The sequence below is a fragment of the Schistocerca americana genome, chromosome 4, assembly GCF_021461395.2.
Source record: "Schistocerca americana isolate TAMUIC-IGC-003095 chromosome 4, iqSchAmer2.1, whole genome shotgun sequence".
NCBI classification, from domain to species: Eukaryota; Metazoa; Arthropoda; class Insecta; order Orthoptera; family Acrididae; genus Schistocerca; species Schistocerca americana.
In genome coordinates, this window is record NC_060122.1 from 617,635,121 (window position 1) to 617,648,146 (window position 13,026).

Here is a 13,026-nt window from a genome sequence, read left to right on the forward strand (position 1 = left end):
TTGTTTTTATTGTTGTGTCAAACTTGTTGAAAACAAAGACATAAAATTTTTGTAACTTTTTCAGGTATCTAGCTACTGGAAGCAGTTTTCAGGATCTTTCCTTGCAATTTTAGAGGTAAATCACTGTCAGTTACATTGTTCGTTCGACTTATCCTGCTATATGGTCTCGCTTACCACCGCTGTATATACCACAACCAACGGAAGAAACTTGGAGGCAAATATCAAAACGTTATTATGAGTTATGGAATTTATCTAACTGCACTGGTTCTCTCGATGGCAAACATTTCCACATTCAGTGCTCCCGAAATACTGGGTCCACAGATTATAATTATAAAGGATTCTTTCCAATAGTTCTAATGGCTTTGTCTGACGCAGATGGAATGTTTACAGCAATAGAGGTTGGAGACTACGGACGAAATAGTGACGGTGCTGTGTTTCGCAAATCAACACTCGGAGAATTATTGCACAATAATACATTTAGAATACCTGGAGCAACTCTCTTGCCAGGCGAGGCAAATGACAAATCCTTTTCTGTTCTGCTTTGTGGCAGATGAAGCAGCTCGTCTCCAGCGTAATATAATGCGGTCCCTAAGAAAAGGAGTTTTAAATGATGCCAGAAGACTATCAACTTTCGACTATCAAGAAGTAGAAAAAGTGTGGAATGCAGCCTTGGAATGCTAACCTCAAAATTTCGTCTATTTGACTGACCAATTTATACCAACAGAAGTAACGCTGTGCAGACTATTAAGGCAGCAAGCGTGGTTCATAATTTTCTACGCAGGCAAGAAGGCCAACCGTATGTTCCACAACAATTTAATAAATGTTCTGTGATACCAACATTACCAGATAACAGTGCGTTCCGTCGAAGCAACAATTTGAACGAAGCAAATCGCTTATGAAACAAACTAGGTGACTACTTTCTGAAACCAAATGGCGCAATCCCTACACAATGGAGATGTGTAGGTTTACAAGACCCAGACATTTAGTACAACAAATTCTTTATATATCTGTAAACAGTTCAAATTAAAATAAAAAATACCAAAGTTTAAAATGAAATAGTTGGGCGCACTTCATTACAGAGCACCATTTGTTAATTTAAAATAATGTTAAGTTCTTAAATTTATCACGTTAATGAAAATTTAATTTGAAGCAACATTTTTGTAAATGACAATTCTGCCAAACTGAATTATAATTAATCTTTGAAATATGATTGAATTACTTACTTTGTGTGAGGGTTTCAAAATATTTACAGTATGAGTTTGTAATATTACAATTTAATTACTAACTTGTCCTTTACGAATTAAATTAATAAATAATGCACTTACCTTTGTCTTTTATTTGTGATGAAATTTCCCTCCATGCGGCACTCGACACATCTGTCTTACTGTATGCGGCAATGGTATAATTCCAGATGCACTGATGAGCTTTCACTAAATTAATGAAAAAAAGTACAGAATTGTCTTCTCTTCTTCCCGTCATGTTAACAGCTGGAAATATCTTACATTACTATTCGCTGCAGAGACCGGCAAGCGGCACTGGGGGAGGTATGTCACGATATGTTGCGCAATCGCGCCGCCGTGAACTTTTCTATCGCCTCTCTTTAGATTTCAAGTATCTGTCTGTGCGTGTCGCGTATCGTATGTCGCTTACGGTATATCGCTTACGTTATATCGCCTTAGTATGAACGGAGCGTAACGAAATGCAGAAGGTTTTATAATCTTCCGTAGCAACATCTGTTTGATTTCACGCCACACCGCAGGTCGCTGAGATAAAGGTACATTTAAGACTTATCAAAGAAAATCTGGCGAGGTTTGACTTCAGTTTTGTAAATATACGTCTTAATGGCACCCGGTCGTTTAGTAAAAATCTGTATATAGTTAGACAGTAGTTCAGAAATTTCATTCCGTTCATCATCAGTAACAGCAGTTGTTCCTTCTAACTTATGACTAATCAATGTTTTTGAATCATTACACTCTTCATCTAAGACAAGTGTCTGAGTGTTTGTTTCGCCGCCTTCTTGCATTAATTGGATCTTGTATCCAGTGCAGTACTTATCGTGTTTCAGCGTCCTGGCATCTTAATCAATAGTGATTTCACTGTCCTCATGTCTAATGAAACGCTTATGTTTCGGGAAGTCAATTATAGTATCCTTCTCACATAATTTTATAAACCTATTATACAGTTAGCAACAGATTTTGGACCATGAGGAATGGCCATTGTACTGTTCCATTACCTAGCGTAATGGTCACAAAAACTTGTTACGTAACTTTACTTGACTTAGTTCCTACGGCATTCAGAATCTTACATTTTTGTACAGGAAACTTAGGCATTGGTTCCAATTCTATCATTTTGTTATAAAAGTTGTGCGATAAAACACTCACAGCAGCTCCTGTATCCTAGACAGTACTGATTGGAATGCCTCCTACTATACCAGTAGTTGTAGCTAAAACTATTTCATTGGCCGAGGAATGACATTTCGTTGGATAAATTCTCATCATAATTATAGCGCATGAACAATAGTGGTTGCTGCATAAAATTATTTACAATATCGTCATGATGTTGTTCTTTTGTGGGTGTATCAGACTATGATTCAATACAGAAATCGCCCTCCAAACTTTCATCAGCCACGGGTCTCTATGGAGACTCAAGAGCTTGTCGACATCGTATTCGTTACGGGTTAAGGTGAAGCTTCACCGCCTTATATTTCAATTATATTCACGTTCGGATAATGTCGATTCCACTCTCCATTCTGTTGTGGTTTTTGTGATGAAACATCATGACTTACTAGCTGATTAGTAAGCAAAGTCCTGTTTAGGTTTTGCATTGGTCGTGGCGGCACTTGCCACAGACGTGTTGCTGTTGTTGTCGTCGTTATTTTTGTTGCAGTCTGCTGATGGTTGTGCCTTGGCTGATAGTTGTTTTTGTTTATATTCCAGATCCAATTGTTTTCGTTCCTACTGCTATCATTATTGTTTCGGCGTCTCTTGTTTGTGTTACCGCCTCTCGTGTATGTGATGTTATGATTACCACTCGTGTTAGAATGTGTCAACTGATTGCGATAGGTAAACTGGTTTGCAGAAGCCGGCTGTGGATTCTGCTGCGCCACGTAACCGAACGCAACTGCAGCACCATGATTATGTTGGCTAACCTGCATGCCCTGCAAATAACTGCCGGCCGCGGTGGTCTAGTGGTTCTAGGCGCTCAGTCCGGAACCGCGGGACTGCTACGGTCGCAGGTTCGAATCCTGCCTCGGGCATGGATGTGTGTGATGTCCTTAGGTTATTTAGGTTTAAGTAGTTCTAAGTTCTAGGGGACTGATGACCACAGATGTTCAGTCCCATAGTGCTCAGAGCCATTTGAACCATTTTTGCAAATAACTCATGTGGACATTGTGGTTGCTTTTTGCCGCCCGGACTGTTGATCTTCATGTAGGAAATCAACTAAATCCAGCACTGTCAAAAAATATTCGCATCGTTGTCGGGAATGTGCAGTAGTTTCTCTTTGATATAGAGTGGTAGTCTAGCTTTTAGTGCGCGGAGTATATCACGCGTAGCTACTGGTTCGTCTAGAAAATGCGCCATACTTAGGTGTTTCTCAAAATAATTTCGTAAATTAACATAGTTGGCATTGAAACGCTCTGGTTCCGTGATCTGTTTTCTGAGATGCTGTTGAATGGTTTGAGACCTAAATTTGGCCAAAAAAGCTTTTTTAATTGTTTGTAAGTTACGCATCTGTCGGCTTCGTTGTATGCCCACACAGCTGCGTCTTGCTGGATGTAACCTAATACATATGATCTGGGGAACTCGTTTCTGAATGCTTTGAGAAAAATTGCGGAATGTACACAACGTTTTTCCTGAATAAACAATCGAAATTGGCAATAATTGATCTGGTTTTCTTCTCTTTAGTACTGTAGTACCTCTTTTCTTCACTATAATTATTGTAATGTTCATCTGCTGAATGCAAGGGAACATATTGTCCATTGATATCACGAATGTGATTTGGTGATGTCTATGCTGATGTGTTTTGTTGACAATGTGGTGTGATTGGTGTGTACATGGCATTCGCGTCATACCCGCATCGATTTTCATTTCCATACTGAACATTTTGTCTATGAGTCCGTTGCACATAGTCATTAAATTGTTTTTGCTTTGCTGCGCTCCTCTGCACTGCGTCAGCTATAGCGTGTTTATTATTTTTAACAAATTCAGTCACGGTGCCATGCACAACCGTCAGCAATTTTTCATCTATGCATTTATCTAAATAATTGTTTTTCTCATCAGTCCAACTGTGAAATTCTTCGTTTATGAAACTTCTTGTCAGATTAGAACTATGTGCCGGACTGAGACTAAACTCGAGACCTTTGCATTTCGGGGGTTGGGGCTCTACCAACTGAGCTTCCCAAGCACGATTCACGACCTCTACTCGCAGCTTTACTTCCGCCAGTATCTCATCTCCTACCTTCCAAACTTCACAGAAGCCCTCTTGCGAGGTACTGGCGCAAGTACAGCTGTGAGGACAGGGCGTAAGCCGTGCTTGGGCAGCCCAATTAGCAGTCAGCCTTTGGCTGTGGTGAGGTGCACACGTCTTGTTTGCGTCTCACCTATTGTGCTGCTTGCTAGCGAGCGCGCGTTTGTTTACATCCGCGTAGCGGCTTGTTTCCAAGACCGACTTGATCGATCATCATGGCGTTTTCTTACCGCCAAGCGACAGTTAACTTTTCCGTTAGATCACGAATGACCGAATGTGTATGAGGCTGAACGTTTTATACGGGATGAAATGTGTCTCCCGCCACAAGATGTTCTCGGAATACATTTTTCGATCCTCAGTACTACTGTGTACATAAAGCTAACGAATGACGATCTGTGCACCGACATTTTGAGGCGTCATGCTAACGATCTCAACTTCCGATACTCTGACGGACATGTAGGGACTGTCGTGGTCGATAACGCTAGTTTTGGCCTCCGAACGTTGCGCGTTTACAAAAATGGCTCTGAGCACTATGGGACTTAACTTCTTAGGTCATCAGTCCCCTAGAACTTGGAACTACTTAACCCTAACTAAGCTAAGGACATCACTCACACCCATGCCCGAGGCAGGATTCGAACCTGCGACCGTTGCGGTCACGCGGTTCCAGACTGTAGCGCCTAGGACCGCTCGGCCACCCCGGCCGGCTGCGGGTTTTCGAACTTCCGTTTGAAGTAACGTCGGACGTTGCGGTGGCTGCTTTTAAACCTTACGGCAACGTCGTCAGTCACTTGGCTGAAACGTGGAAGACGTTCGAAACGTACCGTGTCCTCAATGGTGTCCGTCAGATAAAAACTGAACTACGAAAACACTTTCCTTCCCACTTGGTTATTGCTGGCTGCAGGGCTGTCGTCATGTACGATGGCCAACCTTTTCAGGTTGTGAGCAGGAAGGCCGTGTTCGTTCTGGATGTCCCCGACATAGACTTATTCAGACGCCGAGGGGAGACGCCGGTCCTCCAGCGGCGCCCACTGTGTTACCTCTTGTCCTTACGCGTCTGTGGCGATGCCGCCTGCTAAGCCCAATCTGAATCAGTCGGTACCTCTCGACGACGCGATGGACGTTTCGCCTGTCTTTCCTACACCCCTGCCGAAGGCAACACAAATGAACGACAACTGACAGCAGGCACAAGCTTCCTGTCTCGACCCCATGGTGGTTGATCATGAAGCTGTACCTACCTCCACCTATCTGTCATCTGGCTCCATGTCGGACAATAGCCACCTGCCATCCGACACGGAACAGCATGTTAGGAAGCAACGGTCGCCGAGGAAACTGAAGAGACAACGCCGTACCCCTTCGGATGACTGCGTCCATCGGAAGTCTGCACAGGATGACGACCCTGCTACTGATGGTGCGCTGTCGTCTGATGCCCTGACACTTGACGACGCGACGTCCTTCCCTGCCTACACCGTCAGTCAGCGTCCACCTCCGGACATCGACCTTCCCCCGCCTGCGTCTGATGCGGTAGCCTCACTTTCTGTGTGTCACGCTACCTGTGGGCGTACCTTCTATGTGTTGCACTGAACCGGTCCGGTGACACATCTGTCTCCTGGGCGGACGACGTCGATGCTGCTGATGGACATTCTGGAGGTGTACAGACCGGTGGACCCCCCTTGGTGGGGTCGGCTCCCTGCCCGTCACAGTGATGTGCCCTTCCGTGGGGGCCTAACAGGGAGTTCCCTATGATTCCCCCATGTTTGAATCGCCTGTCCTCCTAGCGATGGCAGCCTTCCATGCTTATCGCATAGCCAGTCAATGTCAACACTGTTCGCAAAGGCCACAAACTGGCTTTATTCCATGATACGCTGTATGCCGCAGACGTTACGTAGCTCTCCTTTAGGAGTTGCATGTTGCAACTTTCTGTACTCGCCGTGGTTTTACTGCACATGTCTCTCATGCTTCCCCTACTGGTAGTGGGGTGGCGATCTTTTTCCGTGACGGCATCCTCGCTGATGCAGTTGCCTATCTCCCTGATGCCAGAGGTATGACTCTCACGATTAATAGCGTCAGGATCGTTAATGTCAATGCACCATCTGGTTCAGATCGCCGCCCTTCTTCTCAGGGGCAGTCACGCCCCTCTTCCTGGGTCGGCAGTATGCATTGAACACGGGAGACGATTTCAACTGCACAGAGGCACCCAAAGACCAACTTCCACGTCACTCTCAGTGCGCAGCGCTAACGACAATTCTCCAGCACCTCAGACTAGTGGATTCTTGGGAGCATGTTCATGGCGATCGTCCGGGGTGTACGCGTTTCAATAGCCATTCTTCCAGACGACTCGATCGAGTTTATCTCTCCTGCGTTATTGCTAGTGGGGTTCAGACTGCTGAAGTCTGGCCCACTGCGTTCTCTGACCATGACTCATATATCTGCGCCATCAACCTCTACCGTCAAAGTGTGAGGCGCGGCCTTGGACCATGGGAACTGAACATGATCCACCTTACTTCACCCGGCTGCCGGCAGCTCATCGAGACCACGTGGGTAGCTTGTCGTCGATGCCCGTGATGCCTATCAGTCTGCCCCGTCTTGCTGCGTGCTCTGTGCGAAGCCTGCTCTCCGCTAGGCCTTGATTGGTTACAGAAGGGTGATTGCGGCGCGGCGGCGACGGACTCAGGAACTCTATTTCGCCATTCTCCAGGAATGTACTATGATGCCATATTCGCCAGAGCGCCAGGCGATGGCGAATCGTGCCAAGGAACAGCTCACGTCCCTCTCTTGTCGCCACCGTGAAAGAGCCATGGTCAGGGCCCGTACACACCATTGATTAATGCAAGAGCGTCTATCTACGTATCACGTCGTAGCGGAACGACGCCACCGTCGGAGGAATTTGGTTACTGTCCTTACGTATGATGATGGGATATCGGGTATGCCCTCCATGCACATTATGTTAGTTGTACTCTGAACAGCGTCAGTGCCCTGCCAACATTACGACGGTCTCCAGTCTCTCCTTTGGCTCGGTATCTGTCGATGCGTCGATGCATCTCATAGCTAACGTCACGGAGGGCGAAGTTCATGACGCTATCCAGACGGGTTCTACAAACAGGTAGCCTGGCCCTGATGGGCTCCCACTGGAGTTTTATAGGACATTTCGTCCCCTTCTGGCGCCATTGTGGGTGGAAATTTGTTAAGACCTTATGTCACCTTTGCAGACGGCCTTGCCGCAGTGATAACACCGGTTCCCGTCAGATCACCGAAGTTACGCGCTGTCGGGCTGGGCTAGGACTTGGATGGGTGACCATCCGGTTTGCCGAGCGCTGTTGGCAAGCGGGGTGCACTCAGCTCTTGTGAGGCAAACTGAGGAGCTACTTGATTGAGAAGTAGCGGTCTCGAAAACTGACATACGGCCGGGAGAGCTGTGTGCTGACCACATGCCCCTCCATATCCGCATACAGTGACGCCTGTGGTCTGAGGATGACATGGCGGCAGGTCGGTACCTTTGGGCCTTCATGGCCTGTTCGAGAGGAGTTTTATGTCACCTTTCGTGCCGATTCCAGATGGTTTCCTCGATGGTTTCCTCATTCCCATCGACAAGCTTCGTGGTACCTCACTGATATGCGATTACCGCCCCTTGACGTTACTCAACAGAAATACAAAGATCCTTACCCGGCTGTTAGCTGCGCGGCTTAAACGGACAGCTCGGTACGTGGTTTCCCCCGATCTAACTTCTTTGGGAGGTACAAATAACATCCGCACTGCCCTCTGCTACTGTCGGAGCATAATCGCTCTTGATCACGCTCGTCGTATGCCTGGACTTTTGGCAGCTCTTGACTTCAGCCAGGCGTTCGATCGAGTCGATCACGACTTCCTGGAAGGGGTGTTCCGCAATATGGATTACTCTGATACTACCGTCGATGTCGTAATGCGTCTCCTACGTTGAGCTAAGTGTCGTGTACTCTACAATGGCCGTCTTACTCCTCCCATTTCGATCCGTCGATCAGTGCGTCAAGGCTGCCCGCTCTATGCACTGTTGTATGCATTCGCCATGGAACCGTTACTATGAGGCCTCCGTCAACGCCTCTCAGGGATGTCTCTCGGTGGCCATGTACTCAGCTGCACTGCGTATATGGACGATCTCGTCATCGTTCTTCGTAGCGGTGTTGAAGTCAGAGAGTCCCTGACATAGGTCACCACCTACGGCGAAGCTTCTGGTAGCTGCAGTAACGTCCGCAAATCGAGCGCCATGACTATGGGTGCGGGACTTCCTGCGACCAGTGCCGCTCCTTTGCGTGTAGCTGATACTCTCCGATGCTTAGGACTCGATTTCCCAAGTGATCTGCGGCGGACAATTGCCCACAACTGCCGACGTCTACTTTCCCATCTACGAGCCGGGCTCTTAGATCACCGTTTACGAGTAATCGATCTTCTGCAACGCACACAATACGTAAATGTATGTTTGGCGTCACGTATTTCCCACGTGGCACAGACACTTCCTATTCCGCCATCCAAGGCTCGCCGCATGCTAGCTGCATTGGGTTTGTTTGTTTGCCACGGCTTGCTGTTCAAGATAAGGTACGAAACCCTCACTCTCCCGCGGTGAAGGGGTGGTTTAGGTCTGCATCGTGTGCCTGTCAGAGCGGTAGCCCTTTTCATTGGCTCTCACATGAAGTTGTGACGCCGTAGTCCTACGTGCCTTACCAGCCGACTGCTGTACCACACTCTCTCTCAACACCTATCCAACTTTCGGAAATCGCGCCGCCCTTCTTTTACTTCCTCCACTTTTTCCTTGAACTGAGCTACGTCCGTACTGTGATACTGCCGGCTCAGTTGACATCCACGAAGGCGATCTATGGTTTCCTTCAGCAGCACAGGTCACCGAATTTTGTTGAAGGGAAGCTTTCCCACGTCGACTAGCGTGCCGTTTGGCGATCGGTGTGCGCTCCTTACCTTGACCTGACGTTCAGTCGCACGATACTTTACTGCCAATGGGAAGCAAGTATGCCGATCAGCCCTTCACAGGATTCCCCTCGCAGACACCCCACTGTGTGTCGACTGTGATGTTACGGACACAGACGAGCACCGCCTGGTGTGCAGATAGGCGAGAGGTGTCTGGTTCGTGGTGCGACAGATGTTGTCCCTAATTACTCGTACGACTCCTCATCAGATACCAGCTCAACTGCTCCTCTTTTCGGACGCGGGATACTTTCCGCAAGCGAAATCGAACTCTGTGAGGTGGATTTGCGGCACGCAGCACGCCACTTGTTTGCTGATGGCGAGAAAAGTGTCCTTGACTTTTGGTAGTTCCTTTGTGCAGTTGCCCGCAATCCAAAATACAGACAATTTTTCTCCAATTTCCTGTCCACTCTCTTCCTTAACCCACCCCAGAGCTGGGGTGACACTGTCATGACGAGTTGATCCCCGTCTCTTTCATACTTAGAACCGATGTATTTAGTACTGACCGGAATGTTCATCTCGAAAAACTATACGTATGTTAGTCTCAACTAGTCTGACGTCTTGCTGCGCCCGCCTCTTCGCGGGACGCCGGTTTTCTGATATTTTCGGTGGTATTAATGACAAAAATAAATAAATAAATAAAAATAAAAAAGAACGAAAAGAAAAATAGATCAATTATGTTGATTGTACTTCTGCTCCACGTTCCCTACGCTTTCCTTGGTTCCTGGAGGGTGGGAACGGGAACGGGATTTGCTGGCCAGGCCTCGGGTTGCGACCCCTGCCCACTTTGCCCCCACCCCTACCCTCTGGGCGTCGGGAAGGTCAAAGGTCCTGAGTTCGAGTCACGATCGGGCAAACAGTTTTAATCTGCCACTAAGTTGCACATCAGCGCGCACTCCGCTGCAGAGTGAAAATTTCACTATGGATTCGTCGTTTATGTTTGCGAAATGGATGTCCGTGTCTAACTGAAGCTTGTCTGTTAATGGTTTGGTCAACGTGTTTATCTTGTCTTCAATTCATGTAACCCGGTAAGTTATTGATTCATGCACCGACGGCAAGACTTCACGAGTCGCAACAGCTTCGCACGTGGCGTTTAACTGTTCGACTTGACTCTGAATGTTTTTTACGTCCTTGGTGGCTGTTGTAAACTTAGCTCGAAAAATTTTTGATTAAGTTCAGTCAATTGTCCGCTTAGTCTTGCGTTTAAGTCATCTATCCATTCGCATATAGTGTCTTTCAGTACCGTCATATCTTTTTGTATGTCTGCTCGTAGTGCGCACTTCAGTGTCTATCGTGTTTTTGGTCATATGATTCTGCGTATTTTTGGTCGTATGATTTTGCATTGATGTCATGCGAGTGTCACTTTCTTTTTTATTTTCTGTTATTTGTTGAATTGTAATATTAAGCATATTTGCAATATTTGCCGTCTGAAACTGCTCTTTAGGCATTACGTCACGGTCAAGAATTGGTTCAGAGTTGGCTTTTAATAATTGACTAATGGTCGGGTGTTAACAAAATTACTGTTACTAGACATTTAAAATACTGATTGCTCATTAACTTCTGTGTCAACGTTAGAGTTATTGTCAATATTCTGTTCAAAGTCCATGTCAGAGCCTGTTTGTGCTTACTGTCTATCGTGCTCCATTTTCGGGCGCTGTCTGCTTGTTAATACGAAGCTATATGGAATGTATCGTGAAAGCAAAAAAAATTTAAACACGTGTGAAATTAGACTCTTGAAAATTAATTTCGTCAGATTCAGTGTAGCAACAATGATGGTTTTACTGACCAAGAATAGCAGTTGATCGGGAAAATATTTAGCTGTAATGGCTGCTTGCCATTTTGCATTGTACAAAGACATAATCCAGCCGTTTTGTAAAGTCGAGTAAGACTTTTGTTGTAGCCGACTGTTGGGAAAATAAATTGCAATTCTCGATTTTGAGCAAAAGTGATTGCTACAATTTCGGAAAATTTTTATGCACGCAATGAAGACCAAACTACAATTATGCTGAAGTATAGATGTGGTATCTTGCCTTGGATCCTATTTTTCAATGCAGATTCCAGGTTTCGACATAATTTCCATTAAATTTCTCTCCAGTTTGTACAATTTTTTCTATTGTAACGGCTCCCTATGTATGTTCTTATCGTCCATGCAACAAAAAAAAAAACGACAATATAGTATATTGGGTCAGACTCGTTTTCTCCATTTTAAATTTTCTTTTGTTATTAATTCTGACAGGATCGTGTATGGATAAATGCTAGGGAGTGAGCCACACTTATTAAAATAATTAAGTAATTTATTAAACATTCTTTTACTCGACCGTGGATAGCTCTTCAAATGAAAACTTCTTTTAGCGGACTTCGAAAACGTTTATTTACTCATCGAGGAAATAGTTCGTACTGGATCATGTATGTGCATTTAAAGAACACGGAACCTTCCACCATTTCAAGGTGCAGTATGGCTGACGATGACTTTTAGCATAAAGTGAAACAAATATTTCGTAATATCACTATATTCAATTATCATACATAAACAATAAATTTACAATGAGACTTAGTTTTAGCAAAATATAAATGATAGTGCCGATGTGATGTATAAATCTGCCGTAATCTAAGAAAAGCGTCCGTCTTTACTTGCTTCTAAAACGAAAGGGACGTAATTCTACATTTGTTTCTGTGGCAGTATCCTATAGTCGATACAAACGTTCATAGTACTTAATTTTTAATCGACCCTTTATTTGCTTATTTATTTACTACGTTTCAAATATTTTGTGCGTAAAATCCGCTCTTCCTGCAGATGTGCCTTTAAAAATCACTACTGGACTTGGAAGAAACCGCATTAACTTTTCATTGACTGAGGCTTTGGAGAATGTACAGAGTGTTTGTTGGACTTGAGCCTCTGCAAACACACAGACTGAACGTGACCGTGCTTGCCATAATGATAACAGCATCACGTCAGGTTGTGAGCCATGGAACAATGAGGGCAGTATTTACAGTATTTAACACCGCTAGCCTGCTACCTAGCCTACTGGTTTTGTTTACAATGCTGCTCTGGCTGAAACTTTGCATACTGTGGCCCACGAATTACGGTCTCAACCTGTTTACTATACTCAGCATTGCACAACTAGAAGAAAAATCAAAATCTACCACGGCGCTATCCTGATGCTCCACTATTTCCAAAACCTGTTGGGAGCTAGGATCAGGATGCTTACGGATCTGTTCAGGTACGCGAGGATTGGACACGTTTTGAGTAATGGTGTCCCTAATAGTGGCAACTCTACAGTGACGTCCACACCCAAACGTGAGTTCGCAGTGGCGTGTAAGCCCTTGCATGTCAGCTACGCACTGCTTATGAGTCTGATTAAGATACTTACACAAACGAAAGATTTGTAATGCGCAGTGGCCACATTAATCTGTCCATTATTGTATTTGCCAAATGTAGCACTTAGTCCTTATTAAGGAACACTTTCAGTGCAGGCGGTGGGAAAAAGTTCGCAGGCTAACCTATAAAAAGAGACTCCGAGTGTTGCAAGAAAATAAAGTTGCCTTTTCCTGCTTTCACTGCTATGTGCCGTGGAGTGTAAGTCGAGCTGTGCGCGGTAGAACCATTCCTCT

The 13,026-nt window shown here is 45.4% G+C and overlaps 1 pseudogene; it reads left to right on the top strand.

The window, feature by feature from the left end:
• Positions 1 to 7,669: 7,669 nt before the first annotated feature.
• On the top strand, positions 7,670 to 7,787 carry LOC124614350 (annotated as a pseudogene).
• Positions 7,788 to 13,026: the final 5,239 nt, after the last annotated feature.